Raw genomic sequence first — 27,000 nt, 5'->3', positions numbered from 1 at the left:
TGCATCATTTAGTCAATTAACATCAAATACACAATAATTGAGATAAATAGAAGCTACTTAACACTCATACACAATTTTGCATAGATCACATAAGTATAACAACGAATTTCTGAAGGAAAAAAGCTAAATAACATAATATAAAGTTAAACATAGTGTCATTGTCAAATGTCTACAATATATGAAATCCATGGAATCAAAAGTTGAAAACATATATCAAAATATCAGCTAGAGTGTAGAAGACTAAGGTTCATAGTAGCCTATGCCCTCCTACGAATACGTCTAAGATAAGTCATGGAAGACTTGGATATTGACAAATATGTTCGTTACAACTTATGTGCGCATTGTAGACAACAACAGGGCTCTCGACTATGTCTATCAATTTGCTTGGTGAAACACAACCTTTAATGGTAAAGTCTTTTAATAACAATTATAGTTGGCTTACAAATTTTTGCCAAGAAAATGATCAAGGACATAGCCGACAATACATATACAAGTAAGTCTAAAAGTTTATAAATTTATGTACAACACTAGAGAGTTCTAAGTTCTAACACATAAGTCTTAAAAATAAAAATAAAACTCATATACATCATTATAGAATTCTAACACAAATATATGTAAATCAGAAAATATTTGTACAACATTACTGAACTCTACAATGCTGAAAGCGACTTCTTAATAATGAAACCCAGATAGTAACCAACATTGGCAATGAGCCTTCAATTTGGGCAGCTATCCTTCATTTTGAGATGCACGCTATTCGACTGTGTAATTTGCTATAACCTAGTTAACGACATTTGAAGATTTAAACATTAAATTTCCTATAATATTCAAGATTTTCAGACATAAATTTGAAGATTTAAGATTTAAGATTCAATCCTTAATAAATTCCTGACATACCACAACATCATTTTCAGAATTAATATACACTGCAAAAAAAAATTTCAGAAGTCCTAGGCTCGGGACTCGGCGAGTCCACGTGGACTCTGCCAGGACTCGGCCGAGTCCGAGTCTAGAGGCCATTTGCCTCGGAAAGGCTGCCTCTGCCTTGGACTCGCAGAGTCCTACTCGGACTCACAGAGTCTCGTAACATTGTTCGCTAGTATTCACCTTGTCCAAGGACACACAACCAAATTGTAAGGTCCTTCTATCTGCAGTTATCTTTTTCCTTAATGCGTCTACAACTGATGCCTAAACCCTTCTTGTTTCCTCCTCTGTATATCTTTTCTTTCCGTTGAATGATAACCAGTAATATAATGGTCCCTCTGTGCTATTCTTCCTGTCTTAGAGAATGCTACGATTCACATCAAAATAATGATATCTTCTTGTGAATATCCTGCTGTCATTTTAACCATAGTTTAAAAAATCTGCGATATATCGCTAAAATCGCAATATAATGCAAGTTGAACATTCAAACGGTTTAAACGCTGCATTAAACGGCAATGATTTTTCCTACAAATCACGGCCGTTTTTTGGACATTTTTTTGTGGTAAATGACAAATTTGGCCAGTTAATATTGTTGACAAAGCAGTCAACGGGAAACAACAAAATATTAGTGCTGAAGCAAATTATAACCCCAACAAATCTGATGTATGTTTTGGCACTGAAGTTTTGGTTTCATGTACACATCATCTGATAACTACACAAAATAAAAGATTTGTTTATGACCTTGTTTTATCGGGCACACACCCAGGCTGATTGATATCTTGTTTTATCGAGCACACACCCAGGCAGGTTAATACCTTGTTTTATCGAGCACACACACAGGCAGGTTAATACCTTGTTTTATCGAGCACACACCCAGGCAGGTTAATACCTTGTTTTATCGAGCACACACGCAGGCAGGTCGATTACAAGCAAAGCAGAACCCGATTATTTTCAAGTTTGGAATCATGTGGAAGACAATCTTAATATTCATTTCTTATGGCTGCAGAGTAAGACAAAACAAAGTATAGTTTTAAGGAACGATTAGAAGCAATCTTTCAAATAGACATCTTAGGAATTTACAGTTCAATGTAAGTATCTTTTAACAAGATTGTAATATAAAGTTTGGGAATATATTTTAGAAATATTAGTCAAATAAATGTAAACATAAATTGTGATTCTTATGTAAATGTGCTTAAATAAAATGGTTTGTAAAATACAAATATATTTATTAATACATTTACTACTATATTTTAGTATCTTTGCAAATTACAGAAATTGTAAATGTATTTATATATGGAAAGTATATGTAAGTGTATCACTAATTTAGTATTTGATAGGTTCATAATTTAGTATTTTAATACTATTGTATAATACTAATTGTATTTAATAAAAAATAAATTAATTATCATTAGTATTTTGATTCATCAAATAAATTTTATGTAGAAGACAAATGTATATACTAATTATATATAAATAAAATACAAATAAAAAACAAACTGATTGATTTAAGATAAAATAAAATACTAAGAATGAATTTAACTCAAAACCTTGATTAATATATGATAAAAATCTCAATTAGTATATGTTCTACAAATTTGGTATTATATTTTTGTGGTTTCTAAGAATTTTTTTAGAAATTATATATTTTCAAATGGATAATAGTGTCGATTTATTGCAGATATTTTCACCGAGTTTTTGCTGATTCCGAGTTTTCCAAAAAATTTGGGCCAGCCGAGATATTGCCGATACCGAGTTTTTAAACTATGAATTTAACTCAAGATTGATGTATGATTGCAGAGATAAGCAAATAATAAGACTATTCTTCCACCAAGCATATGATGACAGTCACAATGATATTCACTGAATCGCTATAATAGTGGGTCAACTTTAATATATTTGGAACTGATATTTTATTCCAACCAAGCCTTCACAAGATGTCATTACGTTGGATATAATGCTTTTGTAACTTGTATCTTTTAAGAACAAAATGCCTGTACTATTATTATCATTGCATCTCATCTTTTCAGTTGTTTGGAACATATGTTAAGGGTTTGAATCAGTTGATGATAATGGCCACAAAAGACAGTGAATCTAATAGATCTGTCATTGGGTAGTCAATAACAATTTTAGAATTTTGGGCAGCTCTAGAAATGATACTCTCATCGGTGGCTCCTCCCCTACTTACAAACACTTCTTACATTTGCAACCTGGCTCTAATACCATGTTGAATTTTGTGGTTCATCTTTTGCAAGTGTAATAACACTGTCACTGTATCGGTGTGTTCCAATTACAGATTAGAATGTTATATATATATATATATATATATATATATATATATATATATATATATATATATATAAAACGAAGAGACATGTCTCTTTCATAATTTATATATTATATATAATAATATATAATATATAAAGAAGTAGATATATATAGTGTTTGTCTAATCGATGATTAACCAATAACCATAGAGGGATTATCTAGGACAATTCAATTCAACAGAAGCTACAACCTTAATAGCATGTGCCTATATGATCTGTGGTCCTTGCCAATCATGAGTCTGCTCTACCATCTCCTCAATACGGCATCCTTGCTCTGTAAATATTCTTTTGAACTCAGTGTGGCATCCTTCATAAAGTGCAGGAGGGATTCACCTACCCAAACTACTGTTGTATGTCATCCTACTTAGCTTCTCTCCTTAATTTGTGTGTGGCCCTAGTCATGGCTTCAATTTCAACCAAGAATTGATGAGTGCATTTCTCAAATTGTGTTGGTCGTGTAGTCACTCCTCCCATGTGCTAACTTTCACCTTTCATTCCTATAGACTCCATTTGTAGGTCCATATTTTGATGTTCACCCAACAGGTTTAGAAAAGTTTCCCCCATTAAGGTTGGGCTGGTAAGGGTATATCCTCTACTCCCAATTGCAACTTGGTGAGTAGGGTGTCTGCCTCTATATCCATGGTGCCAAGGCCTTGTTGTCCCTGTCACCCTTCCGTATCCACAGTAGGCGTAAGTGTTGGAGGAGTGCTCAATTGTGGCGTGGGCGTAGGTGCCAAGGTTGTTGGGCTCGTAGGAACTCCTGTAGGCGCCACCACAATGCAATTGGTTGTGCAATCTCAATTCCCTATGTCGTGATAGTGCATATTGTGTGAGCAGCACCCTTTGTAGTTCTAAGATTCACAACTTTAGTATTTGGGATTCTTTTCACAGTGACTAAGTGGGCCATTGGTGAAATCTAAGAGACCCATACTTTCTCAAGAGCCCTCTCTTTATTAGTCGATAGATGCAAAGCTCCCGAAGGGCCGTAGGGTCGGCCATAGAATTGATAGGCAATCATATGACCCAGCAAGATAGAACTATCGATGCTCCCTAGAAATCTGCCCGCCTACTAAAGATGCTAATCTAGTTTCCCTTGCCTACACAACCTGTTTTCCAGCCATTTAGATATTAGGGGTCGCCTTTGCACTTAGCAAATAGTAGGCCCGCTATTGGCATGATGTTAGTTGCTCCGGCCTATTTTGTAGGGTAGTGATTCTATACTTAACATGCCCACCCTGCAACACAATAGAAGGTGCAAAGCCTATTCTTGTTGATCCCCAATCTGGAAGGATTTGTCTCCCCATGTTGTTGTCACCAACTGTGGATACTTATCTTACTCCACCAACTGTCTGGACTACATTTTGTTCTCTATTGTTTCTACTTTCCGCACAATCTCCCTGGCTTGTCTCCTCACCTATGCGGATGGCTTTTGTACGGGATCCTGCATGCGTATGGGTTGTTGTACAGATGTGTTTTTCCTCCTGCTGTCTCCCACTCATTTGGCTTCCCTTCTCGTATGACCAGACTTCGTACAGCCAGACTCTATATGGCCAGTCTCCGTATGACTGGTCTCCATACAACCACCTTTTGTACCATCAGCCCTGTGTTCTCCAACATCCTCGATCTCTTCTTTAGTGCCGAGAAGTGCTCCTTGCACCACTTCGATATCTTCAGAACTTTCCTCACTTATATTCCTGCTGGTGCAGATTTCTTCTCCTTCATACCGACTAGATTCTTCCTCAGTTGAAGTTCCCTAAGTCTCCTCTTTGCCACTGTCCTCTTCTTCCTGTGTGTTGTACGATTCTTCCTCTTGTGTATTTTGAGTTGCAGCCGATAGGTCTTGTTTGAGACTTTCTTGTGTGGCTCTGAATCTCCTCCTACTGCCATAGTATATAAATGGAGCCTATAGAACATAGCTGGTTTATATGGTTCTACTCTTGGTACATGTGCTTTCCTAACAGCTATATTAAATACCTTAATTACTTTATTATGGCCTACAGTCCTACATCTCCATATACAATAACTTTAACAATGGACATAGTGTGAGCCTTTATTCAAGCCATCAAAACCTTTTGTTATGTGCTCTTTGAAATGGTGCATTGTTTGTCAAGATGAAGATGATTTCAAAGGGTCCCTATGTTGTTTGGAGTCTAATATTATTCATAGGTATCATCTATTGAAATGTGGTGTGAATTGCTTGTAGGCCCAAATAAATTCCTCTACAAAAGCAAACGAAGGGCCATTCTACGACAAAGAAAATCAGGCTAATTATCTCAAGAGTAAATGAGAGATTTTCGAGGTTTAAGTACTTGTCTGATTATAATGTTGTTCAACTTAAAGACGATATTGACAGATTAAGAGAAAACAAAATTATTTTGCAGATTTGATCTTTACCATATGGTGATCACATTAAGTATCAGCCTGTAATGATGGAATCAATGTCCTCAACAACTTCTTAGAACAGTGGCAAAGGGGACCAAAAGAAGATATATTGCTACTCTTGTTCACAAGCAAGGCATTGTACGAAGGATTTATGCAGAAGGTAAAAATATAATATAAGGTACCATTGGATTTCTTCTTTGTCCATAAAGAGAAGCTGTTATGGGATCCAATCATCTCTTGGAGGTCATGGGATGAATTTTTGGTCTGAATTGAGGACATTTAGAACATGAACAGGTTCTCAAGGGCATGATGAACACAAAGATGCAGCAAATATTATCCTCAGCTAGGGATGATGATGATCTTAAGCGCTTTAACATGTGCAGTCTCAATTGGAGAAGCTTATCCACCTTCAAATTGATTCTAACATGTGTGATACCCATCTCAATAAACAAACACACATGCTGCAATGTCCCCATTATGGGATATTTCTAAATTTTTGCCCTAAAATGGCAATTCCAATTTAGAGTGATAACTACGTTATATCATAAATATAAATTTATCTCTAAAAATGGAATTTTATTATGATATTCAATTTGATAACTCTGAGAATAATTTTGAAAAAAAAATCCTTATCTTGATTTTCTGCTGTCATTGCTGATTTCAGGATTTCAGGATTCATTGTAATCTTGACGCAATGTACCCTTTTTGGGGATTACCCTCTATTCTACCCACCAATGGATAAGAATGCTAAAAGCTGCAATATATTTTGATCTCTGATTCTGATCACTATAATGTATGGGTCTTCTCTTATGAGCACTGATGCTTTCAATTTCTTTCCCTGATGGTTCAATGCATCCTTGATGAATAGATCTAACCGTGAGCATATGCTAATTGCTTTAATGCAAGGCCTAGCTTATATCTACTTATATATGTCCACCTCAGATCTGGTCTAAGTTTGACTTCAGTGGCCATAGTTATTGATGAAGATTGCTTTCTCTTATATTATGATGGTCACTGCTTCTTTCTTTCATCATTATTTCTGATTTTGGTTTATCTCTATTATGTCTACTCTTATTCATTGTATAGGTCTGCTATCATCTATTAAACCTGTTTATATTTCTGCTAATGAATTGATAAATATTCCTTGTGCATTTCAAATGAGTTGATTTCTCCTTTATATCTTCAATAGTGAGGAGTCGCATCTCGTCATCATGGCTGCCCTTTGCAATGATGACAAACTTTCACCATTACCACGAATTGGAACAGTCACGTGCTAATCCTAAATAACTCTGATAATATAACTGATCTGGACTGCAGATCATACAGATCTAGCAAAGCATTGATATCCTTAGTAAAGGATTTAACCTATTAAATACCTTATAGTATTAACCTAACCGGTGTACTTGGAGCATTTATTAATGTTCCAATAGCATAGTTATTGTTAGTATATTTACTAACTAAATTGTTCATTCATGAGACGCCAATCTGGGCAACATACTCTTTGGTTTGTGTAGGGCCGACCTAGGAAGAGTCATGTCCTTTCTTAGGACATGTCTCTTGGGTGCCTTATAAATATGAGATAGGAATGTGGATGGACAAACAAGTTCAAAGAAGTCTGTTCCTTTAGCATTCTCTGCCTCATTCAAATTACTTGCAGAATTTTATATATATATATATATATATATATATATATATATATATATATATATATATATATATATATATATAGTTGCAGAATTATACATCATTAGAAGGATACTGCTTATACTGGTTGGTGTTGAGAAGATCATCTTCAGCAAAGACAAGACTTCATATCAGATTTGGTCGTTCAGAATTTGTACAAACTTTACATGGTATCAGAGCTCTGGTAGTCGAACCTAGGCTCTACAAATTGGCAATCAGATTTAAAATATCTAGCAACTCCTTATACCTTCAATGGCAAGCACAATCAGACCCGAAGATAGGTTTGATGGAAAAGGACACTTCGGCGCTTGAAAATTCAGAATTATGATGATTCTTGAAGACAATGATGTAATACAGTTTGTTGATAAAGAATCCAAGCGACCTGATGTTGATCCTCATAAAACTATAAGGATTAAAGGAAACAAGAAAGCCATGCAAATCATATTAGATGGAGTCAAAAATGATATAGTACCTATGCTCATGAAACATTAGAGATCATTTCATATTATTAATGCATTATTAAATGCATATGAGGTTAACAATGCGACTAGAACCCTTGCACTAAAAAGGCAACTAAATCATATATAGATACGGATGGGAGAAACTATGAACTCATACATCCTAAGGGTGGCTAGTCTAAGAGACGAACATGCAAGTATAGGGACCATAATTGAAGACAAGGAACTAACACTTATGGCTATAGATGGGTTACCAAATTCATGGGAAACATTCTGACAAGGAGTAAATGCTAGAGACAATCTTCCAAACTTTAATAGACTTAAAGGAGATTGCCTGCAAGAAGGATCTAGGAAACTTAAGAAAGGAGGAAAATTGAAAATTGAAGACAAAGAACTTCATGTTCTCAACACAAATTCCTATAAAGGTAAGAAGCACTTCAAGAAGAAGGGAAATCAAAGAAATGACAAACCTAAGAAAGATTTATCCAAAATAAAATGTGAAAAATGTGAAAAATCTGGACACTATAGATCTAATTGCCCTGAGAGTACAAAGCAGCAAGTAAATTGTACAAACGATACCAGAAAAGAAGAAAACTATGATCTTGAGAATCGTGTATTGTATTCTGCACTATCAAATGAAGTATCAAGCAAAGCATGGGTAATTGATAGTGGGTCGTCTGGACACATTACAGGATACAAAGAAGTACTAGATTCTATATCAGATGAAGTTGATGGCGAAGTTACCATCCGTGATAATTACTCTCATTCAATCTAAGGAATTGGGAATTGCACCTTGAAACTAATGTCAAGTATTTCTCTACATCTAAAAAGAGTACTCTATGTACCAGGAATAAAGAGGAATATAATCTCTGTTACAACACTTGAAGATGATGGACATAATGTTGCATTCATGGACGGTAAAGTAATGATCTGGTCTAAGAACTCTTCATTAAGAAATCAAAGATGATTGGTCAAATGAAGGGATTCTTGTATGAACTAAATACAAAACCTAGTCAACCTATTCAAGCCTTAATTCATGAAGCTGCTGATATAAACGAAATATGGCACAGAAGGTTAGGACATCTAAATTTCAAAACCTTATCAACTATGGAGAAGATAGTTACCAATTTACCTAAGTTGATTAAAGATCATTCGAGCATATGCAAAGGATGCGCTCTGGGTAAGTGTTACAAGATTCAAGAAGAGTTGGCAGATTAACGGATTTCCGGATGATTGATTGATTAACAGAGGAACAAATGTGTTCCTTATAAAGAATTACAAGGACGTTGTTTCTAAAAGAAACAACGTAGACTAAAGACGGAATTAGAAACAAAACTAGAGACAGGATAGGAAACATTCCTATCTGGACTGAAGAAAAAAGAGACGAGATAGGAAACATTCCTATCTAGACTGAAAGACGGACTACAGACAAGTAGTTGACTATTATAGAAAGTATAAGATATTATCTTAATACCCTCCCTTAATGGTCAACGTACGGATGTCGGAACACTCTGTGATAATTGAGACCCTCCTTGGATCTACAGAATGCTGAAACCAAGAAGCTTTGCCAGAAAAGTGCTATAACAGATTACAAAACTTCGTTTTTGTGGAAAAAACGGTAAAACTCAGAATCTCACGCAACCTTGCGTATTACAGACAACATGAAATGATTTTTGAGGAGAAAATCAACAAACCCAGAATCTCACACAACCTTGCGTATTACAAACAACTTGAAATGATTTTTGAGGAGAAAATCAACAAACCCAGAATCTCACGCAACCTTGCGTATTACAAACAACTTGAAATGATTTTTGAGGAGAAAATCAACAAACCCAGAATCTCACGCAACCTTGCATATTACAGACAACTTGAAATGATTTTTGAGGAGAAAATCAACAAACCCAAAATCTCATAAACAAATTCAGAAGGCAAAAAATGCAGTTTCGCCTTGATCAGGACCCGGAGAAGTCGGACGCTGCGTAACACCCAGAACAAGTTGATCGGTGTTTTGATATTCGAAGATTGCGATGATGCGCTGCTTCCAGGTTCCATAATTGCGACCATTGAATTTGGAATTATGCTCGAGCAGAATATTTGTCACAGATGCCATGGCACATTTTTTAATGAAAATCTGTGAAAATCTGTGAGGCACGTTCTTCGAGGCAAAAATACGAAAGACCCAGAAGAATCAAAGAATGACCCAGAAAGCTCGAAAAACCCAAAAAGAATCTGCTGTCGTTTTTTGGATCTGCTGGCTCAAAAATTGAGGCAGCCAGAAAAAACGGACAACCCAATTGAGTTCTCGAAAAACCCACCAAGAATTTGCAAACAAAATATTTTTTCGACCCCAAAAATTAGGGTTTCGAAAAAAAAGGCCCTAGCTGAAAAAAGCTTGAAAAAACTTCAGATTTCTTGATAAAAAATGGCAAATTTTTCTTCAAGGATCGATGTGCATGGACGAATAGAGCTAGAGTGTGCTGAACAAACACAGGCAGACCCGAGTTCGGGAATTTCTCTAGGCTGAAAACCCTAAGCGGGTTTTAGAGAAATTCAACAGAAAAAATTTTGAAAAAATTTAAACAAATAATTTCACGAAGAAATTATAAATTTTTTCGGAAAAATTCAAGTAATAGCTCTGATACCATGTTACAAGATTCAAGAAGAGTTGGCAGATTAACGGATTTCCGGATGATTGATTGATTAACAAAGGAACAAATGTGTTCCTTATAAAGAATTACAAGGACGTTGTTTCTAAAAGAAACAACGTAGACTGAAGATGGAATTAGAAACAAAACTAGAGGCAGGATAGGAAACATTCCTATCTGGACTGAAGAAAAAAGAGACGAGATAGGAAACATTCCTATCTAGACTGAAAGACGGACTACAGACAAGTAGTTGACTATTATAGAAAGTATAAGATATTATCTTAATAGTAAGAACACCAAAAGTCCATTTCATGATAGCACTAGAAGAACTAACAATGTTTTGGAATTAATCCACTCATATTTATGTGGACCTATGTATGTTCCTTCTCTTGGAGGATTCTGGTACTATATACTTTTTATAGATGACTTCTCTAGGAAAACTTGGATTTACTTCTTAAAATGTAAAAAATCAGAAGAAATCCTTAGGAGATTTAAAGAATTCAAAACCTTAACTGAAAACTTATTAGGATATAAAATTAAAACTCTTAGGACTGATAATGGAGGGGAATATATGTTAGAGTTGTTTAAAGAGTTTTGTAAAGCAGTAGGAATTAAGAGGGAGTATAATGTTCCTTATAACCCATAGCAAAACGGGGTAGCAGAAAGGAAGAATAGAACAATTATAGAAGTAGCAAGAGCTATGATATTTGATCAAAATTTAGAATATTATCTATGGGCAGAAGCCTTTTGTACTACTGTCTAAATTCAAAATAGAAGTCCTCACTCCCACCTTAGAGATAAAACTCCTGAAGAAGTCTTTACTAACGTTAAACCTAATATAAGCCACTTTAAGATTTTTGGGTGCCCAGTATATATACAAGTTCCAAAAGAAAAAAGAACTAAATTAGAACCCTCCAGGAGGAAAGGTATTTTTGTCAGGTATAGTGAAACATCTAAAGCATATAGGATTTTCATATCTGGTCAGCAAAACATTGAATTTAGCAGGGATGTAATATTTGAATAAGATTTAACATTCAAAAGAGCCCTAAGTTCTAAAGTTCCCTCTCCCTTACCTAGTTATGAACAAAATATTGAATCTGAGTTTCAAATGGGGAACATTGAAGAAATTGAAGATGAAATTCAAAATCTTAATCTTGAGGAAAATCAAAATCCAAAGAAAAGACCACTTTGGGCCATTAAGACTGTAGAGAAAGCACAAGACTTCGCTGCACCATCTAGAACCTTCAGAGAAAGCAAAAGACCCAAAAGATTTTCTAGTTATGTAGCAAACATGAGTGATTTATCTAAATCGGAACCAACAAATGTTTCAGATGCTATTAAACATACAGTTTGGAAGGATGCTGTGACGCAAGAATACCAATCCATTATTAAGAATGATGTTTGGGAAATTGTTCCAAGACTCGAAAGAAAATCAATTGTTTCTTTTAAGTGGATATTTAAAATTAAGCATGCTACTAACGGTAGCATTGAAAAATATAAAGCTAGATTCGTAGCCAGAGGTTTCTCTTAGAAGGAGGGAATGATTATGAAGAAACCTTTGCTCTAGTTGCCAGATACACCTTTGTAAGAGCAGTCCTAACTATTGCAGCATCAAAGGGATGGAAAGTACATCAGATGGATGTAAAAAAACCATTTCTGAATGGAAAAATTACAGAAGAGGTATATTTGGAACAACCTGAAGGATTTGAAACTCATAACCCTAAAGTTTTTGTTTGCAGACTCAAGAAACCTCTCTATGGGCTTAAATAGGCTCCAAGGGCATGGTATGAAAGAATTGATAAGTATCTAACCAGTTTAGGATTTTCCAAGAATGAAGCTGATCCAAATCTCTATTATAAAAAGGATAAAGATGATATGATAATATTGATACTATATGTTGATGATTTACTAATAACGGGTGATAATCATCTCATAGATCAATGCAAGAAAGATCTAATCAGAGAATTTGAAATGAAAGATTTAGGACTCCTTCATTACTTCCTAGGATTAGAGTATGGCAGAATTACGACAGCATCATACTTAATCAAGGAAAGTATACATTAGACATCTTTTAGACATTTGGAATGTGGAACTGCAGGCCTATGTCTTCTCCAATGGAGACTAATCTACATAAACTTAAGGAAGCAGCAGCAAAATCACCCTCCATAGATTCTACTCTACAGACAGATGATTGAGTCTCTTATGTACTTGGTAAATACAAGACCTAATGTTTGCTATATTGTTAATGCTTTAAGTCAGTTTATGTGTGAGCAAAAGAAAATTCACCTAGTTGTAGTCAAACTCATTATGAGATACTTACAAGGCACTCTTAAACTTGGGCTCAAGTATGAGAAAGTTGACTTGGACTTACATGGGTACACAAATTTAGATTGGGCTGGAAGTGTTATTGATAGGAAAAGCACTTCAAGATATTGTTTCAGTTTAAGCTCAGTGATGATATCTTGGATATGCAGAAAGCAAACATCAATAGCATAGAGTTCCACAGAAGCTGAATACATTGCTGCAACAATGGCCTCTGGGGAGGCAGTTTGGCTTATAAAGTTACTTGTGGGATTATTTGGTCAACCCATGAATCCTACTAATATTATTCATTGTAATAATCAGAGTTCCATCAAGCTTTCTATGAATCCAGTTTTCCATGATAGATGATAGGTCCAAGCATATTGAAATTCCTTACAGGATAGGGGGAGCCGTAGATGTACTTGCACCATGAACTATGGAGGAGGCTTTGGAAAAAGCTGTCTGACAAGAATTTAAGGTTAAAAAGGATGATTTTATTCAGGACAATAAGAGAAAAACCATCTGGAAACCGGAAGGCATTGAATCTAGACCACCAAGAAAAAAGTTTAGGGACTATAAGAACAACAAGCCTGAGAACAAAAGCAGTGGAAATAAAGACATCAAAGGAAATTATCATGCAAACAAAAGTGACAGGAATAATGAGAAAGGAGGACCACCGGGGGGTTGTTATATTTGCGGAGGGAACCATTATAAGAAGCAATGTCCTAACTTCATTCAGCCACAACGCCCATCTTTGCCACAACAGCAACAGGTTTTTCAACAAAGAATTCACGTAGCCTTGGATAACGAACAGGTGGAATAGCAAATAGGTCCCATTGAAACACTGGGTAAGATTTACAGAAACCCTGTGACTATACTCATTGATACTAGAGCAACAGAATGTTTTATTTCACCTAGACTGTTAAGTAGATTTCCAAAAAGCACTGGTTTAATGGCAAAACCATGGACAGTCGAATATGCAAACCAGTCAAGGGCCAAGGTAGAGCAATGCCTATTTGAAGCTCAAGTTGATTTTACTAACTTCTCTATAGAACTAAATTTATATGTAGCTCCACTAGAATCTTATGACATTATCATTGGAATAAATTGGCTTAGTGAACATAAAGCTAAGGTAGATTGTCTTGCCAAAACCATCAATTGTGTGAATGATAGAGGTAGACCCACAAGCATTTCAGGGATCAAACATGAAATTAGAGCCCAGCAGATATCAGCAATGCAACTTAAGAGATATGGAAGGAAAGGCTATGAAATATTCGCAGTAAGGGTTGAAGATACAAGAGAAACCACTTATGGGGATGATTATATTTATGAAGATGGAGAAATTAAGCAAAAACTAAAAGAATCATTCGAAGAAAAATATCCCTATTTGAAGAACTATCAAGATGTATTTCCTGAGGAACTCCCTGGCTTCCCCCTTCCTGGAAATTTGATTTTACCATAGATTTGATACCAAGAGCAGAACCAGTATCCAAAGCCCCATACAGGATGACCACCACAGAGCTAATGGAATTGCAGATTCAACTGCAGGATATGTTGGATAAGAAGATGATTCGACCTAGTGTCTCACCGTGGGGAGCTCCTGTGTTATTTGTAAGAAAGAAGGATGAAACCATGAGGCCATGTATAGATTACAAAATGCTTAATAAAGTCACCATCAAAAATCAGTACCCATTACCCAAGATAGATGATCTCTTCGATCAAATGAAGGGTGTGACTGTGTTTTCAAAAATTGACTTAAGATCACGATACCATCAAATGTCAATTAAAGAAGAGGACATACACAAAACTGCTTTCAGAACTAGATATGGACATTATGAGTTTATGGTGCTGCTATTTGGATTAACTAATGCCCCCGCGGCCTTCATGAACTTAATGAACAACATATTTCAAGATTGTCTGGACAAATTTGTGTTGGTTTTTATAGATGATATTCTAATATATTCCAAAAATGAAGAACATCAGAGACACTTAGAAATAGTATTACAAAGACTTAGAGAAAATAAATTATATGGAAAATTTATCAAAACGTGCTTTTTATCATAAAGAAATTCAGTACCTAGGGCATATTATTTCAGCGCAGCATATAGCAGTAGATCCAGCTAAGATTAAAGCAATTAAAGAATGGCCCATACCTAGAAACGTATTTGAAGTCAGGCGCTTCATGGGATTAGCCGGATTTTACAGAAAATTTGTCAAGAACATCTCTAGGATAGCCTATACAACCATATCACTTCAAAGGAAGGGAAAGAAATTTTTTTGGGCAGAGAAATGTCAGTCAGCTTTTGAGTTTCTAAAAGAAAAATTGACTACTTCACCTATCTTAAGGGTATCTGATCCGCAAAAACCATTTGTGGTAATTACTAATGGTTCAGGTGAAGGATTAGAGGGTGTATTAATGCAAGAAGAGCAAGTCATTACTTATGAGTCTAGGAAGCTGAAAAATTACAAACAAAATTACGCACCTCATGCTCTGGAATTAGCAGCCATAGTACATGCTTTGCAAATGTGGAGGCATTATCTAATTGGAACCTTTTGAACTTCGATCCAACCATCAAAGTTTAAAATATATTTTCACTCAGCAAAACTGGAATGCTAGACAGAGATGGTTAGAATTTTTAGTAGATTATGAATTTGACATAAGCTACATTAAAGGGAAAGAAAATAAGTTGGCTGATACCTTAAATAGGAGAAGACATATTTCAGCAATGACCAAGGTAAACTTTCAATCGAAGGACCAGATTTTACAACATTTGGAGCATGACGAGTTTTATGCAGAAATCAGCATGGCACTTATTAGAGATCCGCAAGACCCCAAATATTCAGATTTTAACCTAGAAGAAGATGGATTGTTGAGATATCACCATAGAATTTATGTACCCAATCATTCTGAGCTACGAAGATTAATTTTAGGTGAGTATCACTCAGCCCCATATTCAAGACGCCTGGGAGTAACGAAAATGTTATTTGACATAAAACCCTTATACTTTTGGAGGGGAATGAAAAGAGAGATGATTGAGTTTGTAGCAAGTTGTTTAGAGTGTCAGAGAGTGAAAGCACAACATCAATACCCAACAAGATTGTTGCACCCAAATGAGGTACCTGAATAGAAGTGGCAAGTAATATCCATGGACTTTGTACAAGGGTTGCCCATGACTCAGAATCAACATAACACTATTTTGGTCGTAGTTGATAGGTTGACTAAGGTTGCACACTTTATTCTAGGGAATTTATTCGATGGAGCACTTGAGATAGCCCATAAGTTTATAAAAGAGATTTTCAGATTACACGGGATTCTAGAGAAAATTATTTCAAATAGGCATACTAGGATAACTTCCAAATTTTGGCAAACACTGTTTTCAGCCTTGGTTACTAAACTAAATATAAGTTCAGCTTATCATCCTGAAACAGATGGTCAAACAGAGCGAGTGAATCAGGTATTAGAGGACCTTCTAAGGCTTTATTGCATGGATCGACAGTATCAATGGGAAATGTACTTATCTTTGGTCAAATTTGCATATAATAACTCATACCAGTCTTCAATTAAGATGGCTCCTTTTGAGGCCTTGTATGGCTGTAAATGTAGAACCCCAATACGCTGGAATCGATTTGAAGACAAGGTTATTGTTGGACCAGAAATGCTTCAAGAGATGGAAGAGCAAGTACTTCAAATTCGCCAGAGGTTGAAGGAAGCAAATGATTGGCAAAAAAGTTATGCTGATTCTAAAAGAACACCCAGAGAATTCGCAGTAGGGGACAAGGTGTTACTGAGAGTTAAGCCTCAAAAGAGTACTATTAAGTTTGGTAAGAATGCTAAATTGGCTCCCAAAAATGTAGGACCTTTTGAAGTTTTGGAGGTTGTTAACCCAGTGGCCTACATGATTGCTTTACCACCAGTTCTTGCCAGGATGCATAACGTCTTCCATGTGTCTTACCTTAAGAAGTTTGTTAGTCAGCATGAGCACATGATTGATTGGAAATTGTTGCAAGTGCGAGAGCCAGGAGTGGTAGAAGTAAAACCACTCAGAATACTCAAGGTACGTAAGCTGGGCTTATGAAATCGAGAGGTAACTCAATGCAAGGTCCAATGGGACCAGTATTCAGAAGATAATGCCACATGGGAAGATTATCATGATATTTATCAGAAATATCCCTATCTTTTCACAGAAATTCAAAACTGAATATTTCATTTCTTTTATTTGTTAAATACAAATTGATACTATTTCATCATGGACGATGAAAAACCTAAGGGGGTGGGTATGTTACATCCCAATTTTTGCCCTATAAATTTTTTAACTATTTATAGCCATTGAACCCAATTTATTTCTTCATGTGAATTTGTATCAGTTAATTATAGCCGTTATTTTAATATGTTAAGTTATAGTCGTTTCCTTCATGTTCATGTGAAATCGAATCAATTAATTATAGCTGTTGTTTTAATATGTTAAGTTATAGCCGTTTCCTTCATGTTCATATGAAGTTGAGTCAGTTAAATCTAGCCGTTGCGTTAATTTATTTATGATCATGTGAAATGGAGTTAATTCTAGCCGTTGATTATACATGATGAATAAATCAGTTATTATGATGAAATTCCTAACAGTCACTTGACGATTTTATTTAACAAACTATGAAATTTGAATTGATGTCTTGGCGAGAATGTTGTTTAAATGTTCACAGGATGAAGACCGAAGAGAGAGGGGAAGCATTACGAAACGAGGTCATCGAAAGGGGATGGTCATACGGTTCAGTCATCAGGAATGACAGGTTTGAACTAAAGACTGCCCTGGCAAGGTTATTAGAACATGGCAATTTATTTCATAGTGGAACCGCATGAGCTATAAGTAAAAACAATATAAATATTAAAAAATAAACAAAGTTCTTACCTTAAGAAATTATTAAATAATATTATTATTTTAATATTATTTATTCTCTCAATTAAGATCATAGATAAATAATTATAAAGTGGCATCATTACATTAAAATCATTAATCATACCACCTTACAACTACGTACCTATAATCTCAAAAAAGAAGATAAGATAATATAAATTATATAAATTATTTAATTAAACTCTTCATCTCCTTTCTTTCTAGATTTTTCCTCCTTTTCTTTATTTGTTTTTAAACCGATTGAGTAAAGAATTTATATTTGATCTTGTAACCGATGGAAGCCGAATAGACAAGCTCACATCTATATTATAGGAATTTCAAAAGTAACTCAGCACCTTGTTTATTATTTTCAAGCCTTGGCGTTCCTTATTACTTTCAGCCCTGCGAATCATATTATCTTTTTGTTAAAACCTTCAACCAAGTTCCAAAATCAGTCGCAGGGGAAGCAGTGATTAAGGAGTATACGGCTAGGATATTGCTGCCGGTTGGAGAAATCTCTCAAGAACCCGAGCTACACCTTCACAGGGATAAGTCACATAAGCCAACTTTTAGAATCACACAAAAGAACTGATTTCATTCCTTCTCTTTATTTTGGATTTAATTATGCATTCTTTCTTGTAGGTAGACATATAGAATTTTACATACGTCTTGGGAATTATTATGTCTTTTGAATCATCAAACTGTATATATGACCCATCGAATTTCATTACCAATTGGTCTTTTCATTTCCAAATTTGTCTAATCATTTGTAGAATGACTTGATTCTTGTTGTGACCAAAAACCAGAAGCAGATATCCATAGTAATTATTTTCCAATAACAAAATCATTATTAACTGTTGTAGATCAGTCAATCTCTTTAGTCTTAATTGCTATTCAAATCAAATAATTGGATTGATATCTGAATGGACAATCACTCTGAATTTTTCTTGAGGATTTTATTTCTTGGTAGCATTTACTATAAGATTTGGAAATAGTAACCAAAACAGAGATGAGTTACATAAAACAGAGTACCAAGGAATTCACCAGGCTGAGAGCCAAAATAAGGTGAATAAGGTACAATACAAATCAAAAAAGGTTAATTGTTCAGGCACCAAGGAGTCACTGGCCTGATGGCCTGATTATGGTGAGGAGGTGTTGATGAGCCTGTGAAAAAGAAAAGCAAGAAAGAAATCAGTAGCCTATACATTCATACATAAACAAACTAATATATATTAGCTCATGCAAGTTCCACTTCTGAAATAAGTTGTCAAGCTGAGTGGTGAAGATCGGGTTATAAACCCACATTTCGAAATCCTTGGTCAGGGTGGTAAATTAGGCAAACTTGCCAGAACAATTGATCTTTTTGTTGTCCTGACACTTCAGTTAATCCGCCAGATATCTGTTGGGACCTCAACCCACCTGAATACTCTGATGGTTGGATCAATGAACATCCCAAGCTCAACCTCGGGGTAGGGAGGGTTGTTCTATTAAATTAAAACCTGTGGGGATAAGTAAAAAGGTCTGCGGTTGGGAGGTTAAGCCAATGTTAATGCTTCTCCTCTCACCAAAGCCAGAGCTTGGACAATCTATTAAGGAAGCCTCACTCAAATCTGAATGCTCTTATCAAATCTATAAGTTTAGTATTTCTTTTCTAGTTATTAGTCATTTTCTTAAAGATAGATGTTAAGATTAGAACGTAGATATCTCCGTTGATCTTTCATTTCAAATCAGTAGATAGCTTAGAGTTAGACAAGAATTTATTTATCTTCTGAACAAATAATTTACCAGTTAATGTTATCAATGTAATTCTTGATAGATTAGCAATGCAATTTGGAATTATTTTCAGTTTAAACCGTTAATGGAAAAACCCTTGTCATGTGAATATGAAATAGAATTGGTTAGTTTAATAATGAAATTTAGTTAGTATGAAACTGGCTGTTACAATAACCTGTAATGATCCTCCAAAATTGTCTTTCTAAAAGACAATATAATAAATATATATATCATATTTATTATATTATATCAGTGTCAATTTTATGAACTGATACGTTATAATTAAAATATAATGTTTGGAGAATAAATAATAATAGCTAATAATAAACTATTCTTAATTAATGAGTCAGTTCCGTGTATTCCACGAGAATGGCAACTATTCCACGGGAGTGGCAACTAAATACAACTCTTCTAAGCCTATTTGGCGAAGACAAACAGCAGGATGGAAATTGAGTCGTTTTGATCTTCAAGTGAAATGAAATGATTTTACTAACGTCCACAAGACCAAAGGTCTATGGGACCAGAAAAAGGGGATCCACTAAATATCCTGCTGGGATTTTTCCAGGCTGTCCCTTCTTTTGTGGAGTTGCATTAGGAAGGCGGCCACCTTGTGAAGTTTGGGTCCCTCAAAAAGCTCTTGTATACTGTCCACTTGTATCATGTCCATGAATTGGATCTGGATGTCTTCGTATGTTGTACACTCCTTGAAATAGTGTCATTTCATCTCCACCGCGCCCTCGTTACAAAACCTACAAATTCTCTCGTCCCACCTTTCTTTAGGGATCTTCCATTTGCCAGTTCCACACCTCAAGTGATGTGAACCAGACCTCAGTTGAGCTATCAGGATTCTTGCCTTTCCTCTGATGTCGGCTCCTAGGTATTCTTCGTCACCGTGCTCGCAAGTGTGGTTAAATTCGCTGACATAGTAAGCCATTTTTCTACCAATCTGATTTGTCCACATGGCAGTCCAATTTTTTTCTAATACCCACTTTTTTATCTCTATGTTGGTTTCCGGGCACTCTTTATAATCAATGTTCCATTTGTTGAGCCATTTATTATTTTGTTTCTCTCCTTTTGTCAGACCAAGGCTGACCTAGTGGAGAAACACCAAGTTGGATTGTTGGCACACAGTTGGTGCACGTGGAAATTCCCAGATTTTTGAGTGCCGCAGGAGAATAAACGGATATTATACCTTATAGTGGAGAAGATAAACTCTGACGGAAACTGAGGGTAACAGAAGTTCGGTGATGGGTATTCAACATAGGAGAGTTTGTTTTTTTATGGCACCTATTGAAGAATCAAATCCAAACTCTGTTGGAGCACTGAGGAGTAAAAGTATTATCTGCATCTGAAGAAATTGAAGTGCCAATATTCTTTGTCTTATACGGCAAAGTGGAAGTCAGTCATAGAAGGAGATGGGATTTACATCCACGTGAATGGTGTAAATACAGATTGTCCGGCATATGCATAGCACAGGGGCATATTAAATTCATTGTGACTGTATACTGAGTGTTGGAAGACAGTAGAAATCTACACCGAAACTAATCGAACAGAGTCCTAGTTGATTCGAATCAATATCTCTGCAAAGAAGAATCTTGGATGGCAGCATGATCCAGTTGGGATGAGTAGCATCAATATCTCTGTACAGGTGCATTATATTTAAAACTTTGTAAGAGTTTAATGAAGAAATCAAATTGCCAGTAGACAAATGAATATCTCTGCACTTTGCATCCTTCCTATAGTTGCAGTAATTTGGAAAGAAATTGTTTGCCAGTAAGCTAGTTTGACATTGCCAAACAAAGGGAGTGAAATTTTAAATTTGAATCAAATCAATTACTAAATTATTCTCTGCAAACAACAAAGATCATATTGTTTGCCTTCAGCAAAATACTTGGAATTTTACATAACCTTTGCCTTTTGAGGGGGTTTATTCCTTGTTTTATTCTTATTCCTTATTTTCTTTTCCATGAATTCTTCTTTGATTATGCATTCCCTTTTCTCTTCCTTCCTTTTTCCCCTTTCAAATGAAATTCTCATTTCACTTTTTAATATTTTATATCTCGTGTTTGAAGGAGACATAACCTTTTGTTTCATGCCTTTTGACCCATCTTAACTAAATTAAATTATATTATATTTTAACTTCATTATTTTTAATTTTTTATTTAATTTTATCTTGTATTCTCTTATATTTTAATTTTATTATTATGTCATATTTTAAAAAGAGGACATCAGTCCCAAAATTGCTTATCCTTCAAGCAATAATTGATTGATCATGGAATCCCATTCGTAATCTACCTTCCGTTGTGCAGCTTTGATATTATCGCATATCTTTTCTCCCTTATTTTGAATGTCGGAACTTTACAAGTTCTCTCATCTTCCAAAAAAAGAACAAGGCCATCTCGGTGGTGCTTATTATATTTATAAAAACCAATCTTTGCATGATAGTGTGACTAAAAATTATTTCATATCTTTTGGTTCACTCTAGTTATTCGCATATTCTAGATAAAGCAATCAAAAATCAAACCAACCACGAAGCATACACTAGAAAACACAAAGAATACACATGAAAGCACGAGGACACAAAGTAGACACGTGAATATATCCAGACACAACATACACACGTAAACATGGAGCATACACATGAAAATATGCAAACATAATTCACTTGGTCCACAAGAAGTAGGAACTTCCAATGAGGATCAAATCCATCTCTTGGGGTAACCAATCCACAAGAGGCAGGAATGTCCAACCAAAACCAAATCCATCTCTTTGAACAACCAATCCACAAGAGGTAGGAATGTCCAACTAGGATGAGATCCATCTCTTGGAGTAATCAATCCACAGGAGGCAAAAATGTCCATCCAAGATAAGATCCATCTCATGGAGTAATCAATCCACAAGAGGCAAGAACGTTCAACCAAGACCAGATCCATCTCTTGGAGTAATCAATCCACAAGAGGCAGGAACATCCAACATGGACCAGAACCATGTCTTGGAGTAACTAATCCATAAGTGTTAGGAACACCCAACTAAAATCAGATCCATCTCCATGTCCCTGGCAAGACTGTGGCCCAATGGTGGCTCCACTGGGGACGTGGGAATGTCATGGCCCATCTCTAGTGCGTCAGGGAAAAAGGACAAGGATGCGTCACCGTGTTACTATGCTAAGGACCCTTCAATCTCTTAAATAAAAGATATATTATATAAAAATGTCAAATTTTGGAAAGAAAAACAACTCCCAACATGATAACTTCAACACTCCCTCTTAAGCTAGGGAGGTAACTTTCTAGATTTCTGTATTCGCTTCTGGGTGTGATTGTGTATGATGTTAAAAAAACATACACAATCACACCCAGAAGCGAATACAGAATTTTATGGATTGTGGAAATCTGTTACAATTAACTTTCTAGATATTCATGTAAAGAAATCTCTCAAAATGACACTCACAATAGCTACATTCATTTGTGAAGAAAAAAATATATCATGGAGTCACTAAACATGATGTTAACCATAGGTACTCTCATGTCTGAAATAAGCACAAGCTCTCATCACGGATTCACTCAAAGATGATGTTGTCATGGACTCTCTCAACATGACATCCACTATGGCTACTCCCATGAGTGGAAAGGGTAACAAGGACTTTCACCTTAAATTTCTCTGTCTTAGAGAAAAATGCATTATATGGGCTTTCACCTCAAATTTCTCTATCTCAGAGAAAAATGCATTACAAGGGCTTTCATCTTAAATTTCTCCCTCTCAAAGAAAAATGCATTACAAGGGCTTTCACCTCAAAATTCTTCTTCTCTAAGGAAAACGTATTACAAGGGCTTTCACCTCAAATTTCTTCCTCCCACAGAAAAATGCAGTCAAGTTATAGTTGACTCCAACGACAAGCAAGGAGCTTTCAAAGCCACACTGCTTCATGAGCTTGCTGATCCTTTGCAAAGGACTAAATCTCAAGCTATCAACTCATGCCTTGAATTCTCAAAATTTTACTCTCTCAAAATGTTATTTCCTCTGCTTGAAAGAGCTTGTCACAAGTCAATCTAAATAGGTTCTTCTTCGAGAAGATATCTTCAGTTATGTGCCACAAACTCAGCCCTATGACAAAAAGTTGTGCCTTCATTCTTCAACCCGCAACTTCCTCACAAGATGCATCAACCTCTTCCTCCCTTGAATGCAATCTCTCATCATCCTTATGCTCCTCTATCTATCCTAGAAGCATTTTAAAGAGAAACTATAAGTTCATAAAATCAAACTATCCTGAAGAGAAATATACAAATCAATGCTAAAAGCATACATGATTAACTATTCTTGGTATTATTGTATGAGTTATACATGATCATTATTCAAGGTACAAACTTAATAGACTTATCTTTGCATATTTCTCAGTGGTTTTGACACCATCTTCTATTGATTCTTGAATGGCCTTACTGCTCTGTTACCTGTTAACTCCTATGCACAAGACATAGGCATCAAATATCACTCTTTTCCAACGGATGTTATAGAGGCACTGCAAGTTGTCATTTCAAGAAGCCTCCGCTCTTCACCATGCACCTACCAGTGATACACCTTAGAACATTTTAGCAAATAATTCTTCAAGACTGAAGTGTGGAACTTTCATCAAAGGAAAACTCTACAAGAGTGTTCATATGTTATTTTCAGCTACAAATCGACTCTTAACTCTTCTCACGACTTCAGAAAGGGAACCTAACATGAAGCGGCTAATCCGAGAAGGCCTATTAATGAAGGAAATAACCTAGGCAGTCGAATACGATGAAGTCGTTTCAATAAATGACAAACATCATAAACTTTATTGCAGGAAATCCAAAAAGAGATTCATGGCAAAGAACTCCTAAGTCGATTTCTTGTATTCTTCAGAAAATTATACGTCACTGGGCATTCACGCCTCGTATTAAATCTTTGGACAATATAAAATATATAAAAAGTATAGTTCACAACAAAGCTCACGGAAATGATATGAAATAAAAGTATTGATATCTCAAATGTTTGAGCACAAATATTTATTCAAACAACCAAACTGCAAGACTTTATTGTTTCATCACTAATGTTCCAGCCAACAATAGGAAAATCACAGATATATATCAATTGACCTTCAATTTTATATTGGCCATATGTTGCACAGCAAACCTTTCACTCTTAATTGTTTGACCATAAGTGGAACAGTTCAAAATATTAATTTGGTTCCCATATATAATGAAATAATCAAATAAATAAGCCTGTAAAGCCATACTTCAATATCAATCTTTGGACACTATTATAATCACTTTTGTATATGCTGCAAAGCTGCTTCAGGATGCTTGATTGATATAAACCTCGATCAAGCCGCATTAAAGCCAAAATTAATCATATTTTATTACTTGTCAATCTGAAGTTAAATAACAATCACAAATATTGAAAGAGCTGCCAAAGCAAGGACAATGATTCTGATAGAAAAATTAAATCTTAAACAACACAAATACTTTCTTGATGAGACAATTCTGAAATCTTTATAATTTAGTTTTCAAATAAAACTTCACCAAATTTGCAAAATAATTTTAATAGTGAAACCTGTGTTAGCTTCACCTCCCAATAGAGACTGAGAGTTTTCATCCAAATCTCCTGCTCTAAGCGTTTCCATCCTCAGATGCTTCACTCCTTACGGAATTGAATCCCATATAAATTTTCATAAACATCTGAATATGATTGAATAATCCTTATTTGCTACTACCCAACCTCGCTCTCATACTATGTTAACGTTTTGACCAGAAATGATGATAAACAGCAAAAACAAAATAATTTACACTAAGACACAAAAAATTAACTTGGGAAAACCCTTCAACCTGAGGGAGAAAAACCCAGCCACGGAAAAAATCTTTTTATTGATGAATAAGTAGAAGTCTGAAATACAAGATGCCCAAACACCAGGCTCAAACTGAAGTAATATTCAGAACACGAGACATCAATCAGTATCACATATGAATAATATAAAAATGCTTTGACTCTTCCTTGTCTTGCAGCTACAAAGTGAAGACCCTTTGTTGTCATGACCCTTCATTGTCTTGTCCAGTCAAAGTAAGGAGTCTTAGGGACCCTTAGATGTCTTCAATAAAAGATAGATTATATACATATTTCAAATTTAGGAAAGAACACAAGATATCAATTTGTATCACATACGAATTCCTCTGAATGATATATAAAATTGTTTTGACTCTTCATCGTCTTACAGTTACAAAGTGAAGACCCTTCATTGTCTTGACTCTTCAATGTCTTGCCTGTTCAAAGTAAGGAGTCTAAGGACCCTTCGTGTCTTCAATAAAAGATAGATTATATAAATATTTCAAATTTAGGAAAGGAAGATAGCCCCTGATGCTATAACTTCAACTCTTCCTTGATTCCACCTTCCATTTTCTCTTCCTTTCCCCCCTCTTTCAAATGAAATTCTCTTCCCACTTTTTATATCTCATGTTTGAAGTAAACACAATTTTTAGTTTCATGCCTTTTGACCCCTTCCTTAACTGAATTTGATAATGTTATATTTAATTTTATTAGTGTATATTATTTTATTAATGTTAACGTTTATATTTTTACATTTTAATTTTATGACTATTTATTATTAAATCCTAATTCAACAAGGGGACACCACACAAGCTTAGACAAATTCTTACCTTCTCTAAAATCAGAGGAAGTCCTTAGAATAGTAAACCTTTTTGATACGTGCACCTATGAGAGAAGGAACCTATAGATAGAGTAGAAGGCCAAGAGAATTAAGAGTTGAAAAGAGTACCAAAGCCACTGTGAAAAATATTAGGGAAGAAGATGTTGAGCTAACATTGTGACTATCTTCCACGAGACACATCTAGAGAAGCCTAAAAAAATTATACTAGAGCTCCAGAAAGCGAGAATCATTATCAACACATGAAAGTCACATAAAGAATTTTGCCTTGAGGAGACACCCAGCAAACAAAATCCATTCAGGAAGGTTCCCACATAAAGCAGAGCCTCAGATATTTCTCATAGCCTCTCTTATTTAGTAGTTGTTTATGGCATCAGCTTTCCATCTTAGTTGGTCACTGCCCACAATATAAAAGTCCTCAGACCAGAACAGACCTTCTAGGACTTGTGTAGCCTCTGAAAAGATGTTCAATTTATCCTTAAGTTAAATCAATGACTGAATCATGATAAATTCAGACTCAGTGACATGACAGAAATCAAAAAATCCATAGCCATGTTAGGTATCACAGCCTCCTCAGAGACATTCAATTTATCCCAGAGTTCAATTAATGGGCAGCTCCTGATTGAGTCAAATACATCGGTAACTTGTGAAAAATACAATGCTTTACCTATTATAGAGATTGCAGCCTTGCTAACTTAAGGAGAGCAGCTCAGATGATCAAAAAGCCCAAACCACTGTACAAGAAGAAGCAGGAGTGTGCAAGTCCCCACTTTCCAATCACAATTAAAACAGTCCCCACTACACTACTACAAGTGAATGATTTCCACATTTTGAAGTCCTTGGGAAGCGTTGTAGCTGAAATAGTTAATCATGAAATATATAGATATACTATACAAATATCTTGGAATAGAGCATTCTATTTTTAGCTGAGAATACTTAAAAGAAGCA

The 27,000-nt window shown here is 35.3% G+C and overlaps 1 protein-coding gene across 1 annotated transcript in view; it reads right to left on the bottom strand.

Moving 5' to 3' along the window:
- Positions 1-27,000, bottom strand: part of LOC149540026 (O-fucosyltransferase 2-like) — a 132,563-nt gene that overhangs the window by 19,985 nt on the left and 85,578 nt on the right. The gene's annotated exons all lie outside the window — the stretch shown is intronic.

This window comes from Cupressus sempervirens, chromosome 9 (genome assembly GCF_028749045.1).
Source record: "Cupressus sempervirens isolate cs-2001-9-10 chromosome 9, ASM2874904v1, whole genome shotgun sequence".
In the NCBI taxonomy this organism is placed as follows: Eukaryota; Viridiplantae; Streptophyta; class Pinopsida; order Cupressales; family Cupressaceae; genus Cupressus; species Cupressus sempervirens.
This window is presented reverse-complemented; position numbering and strand designations above follow the sequence as displayed.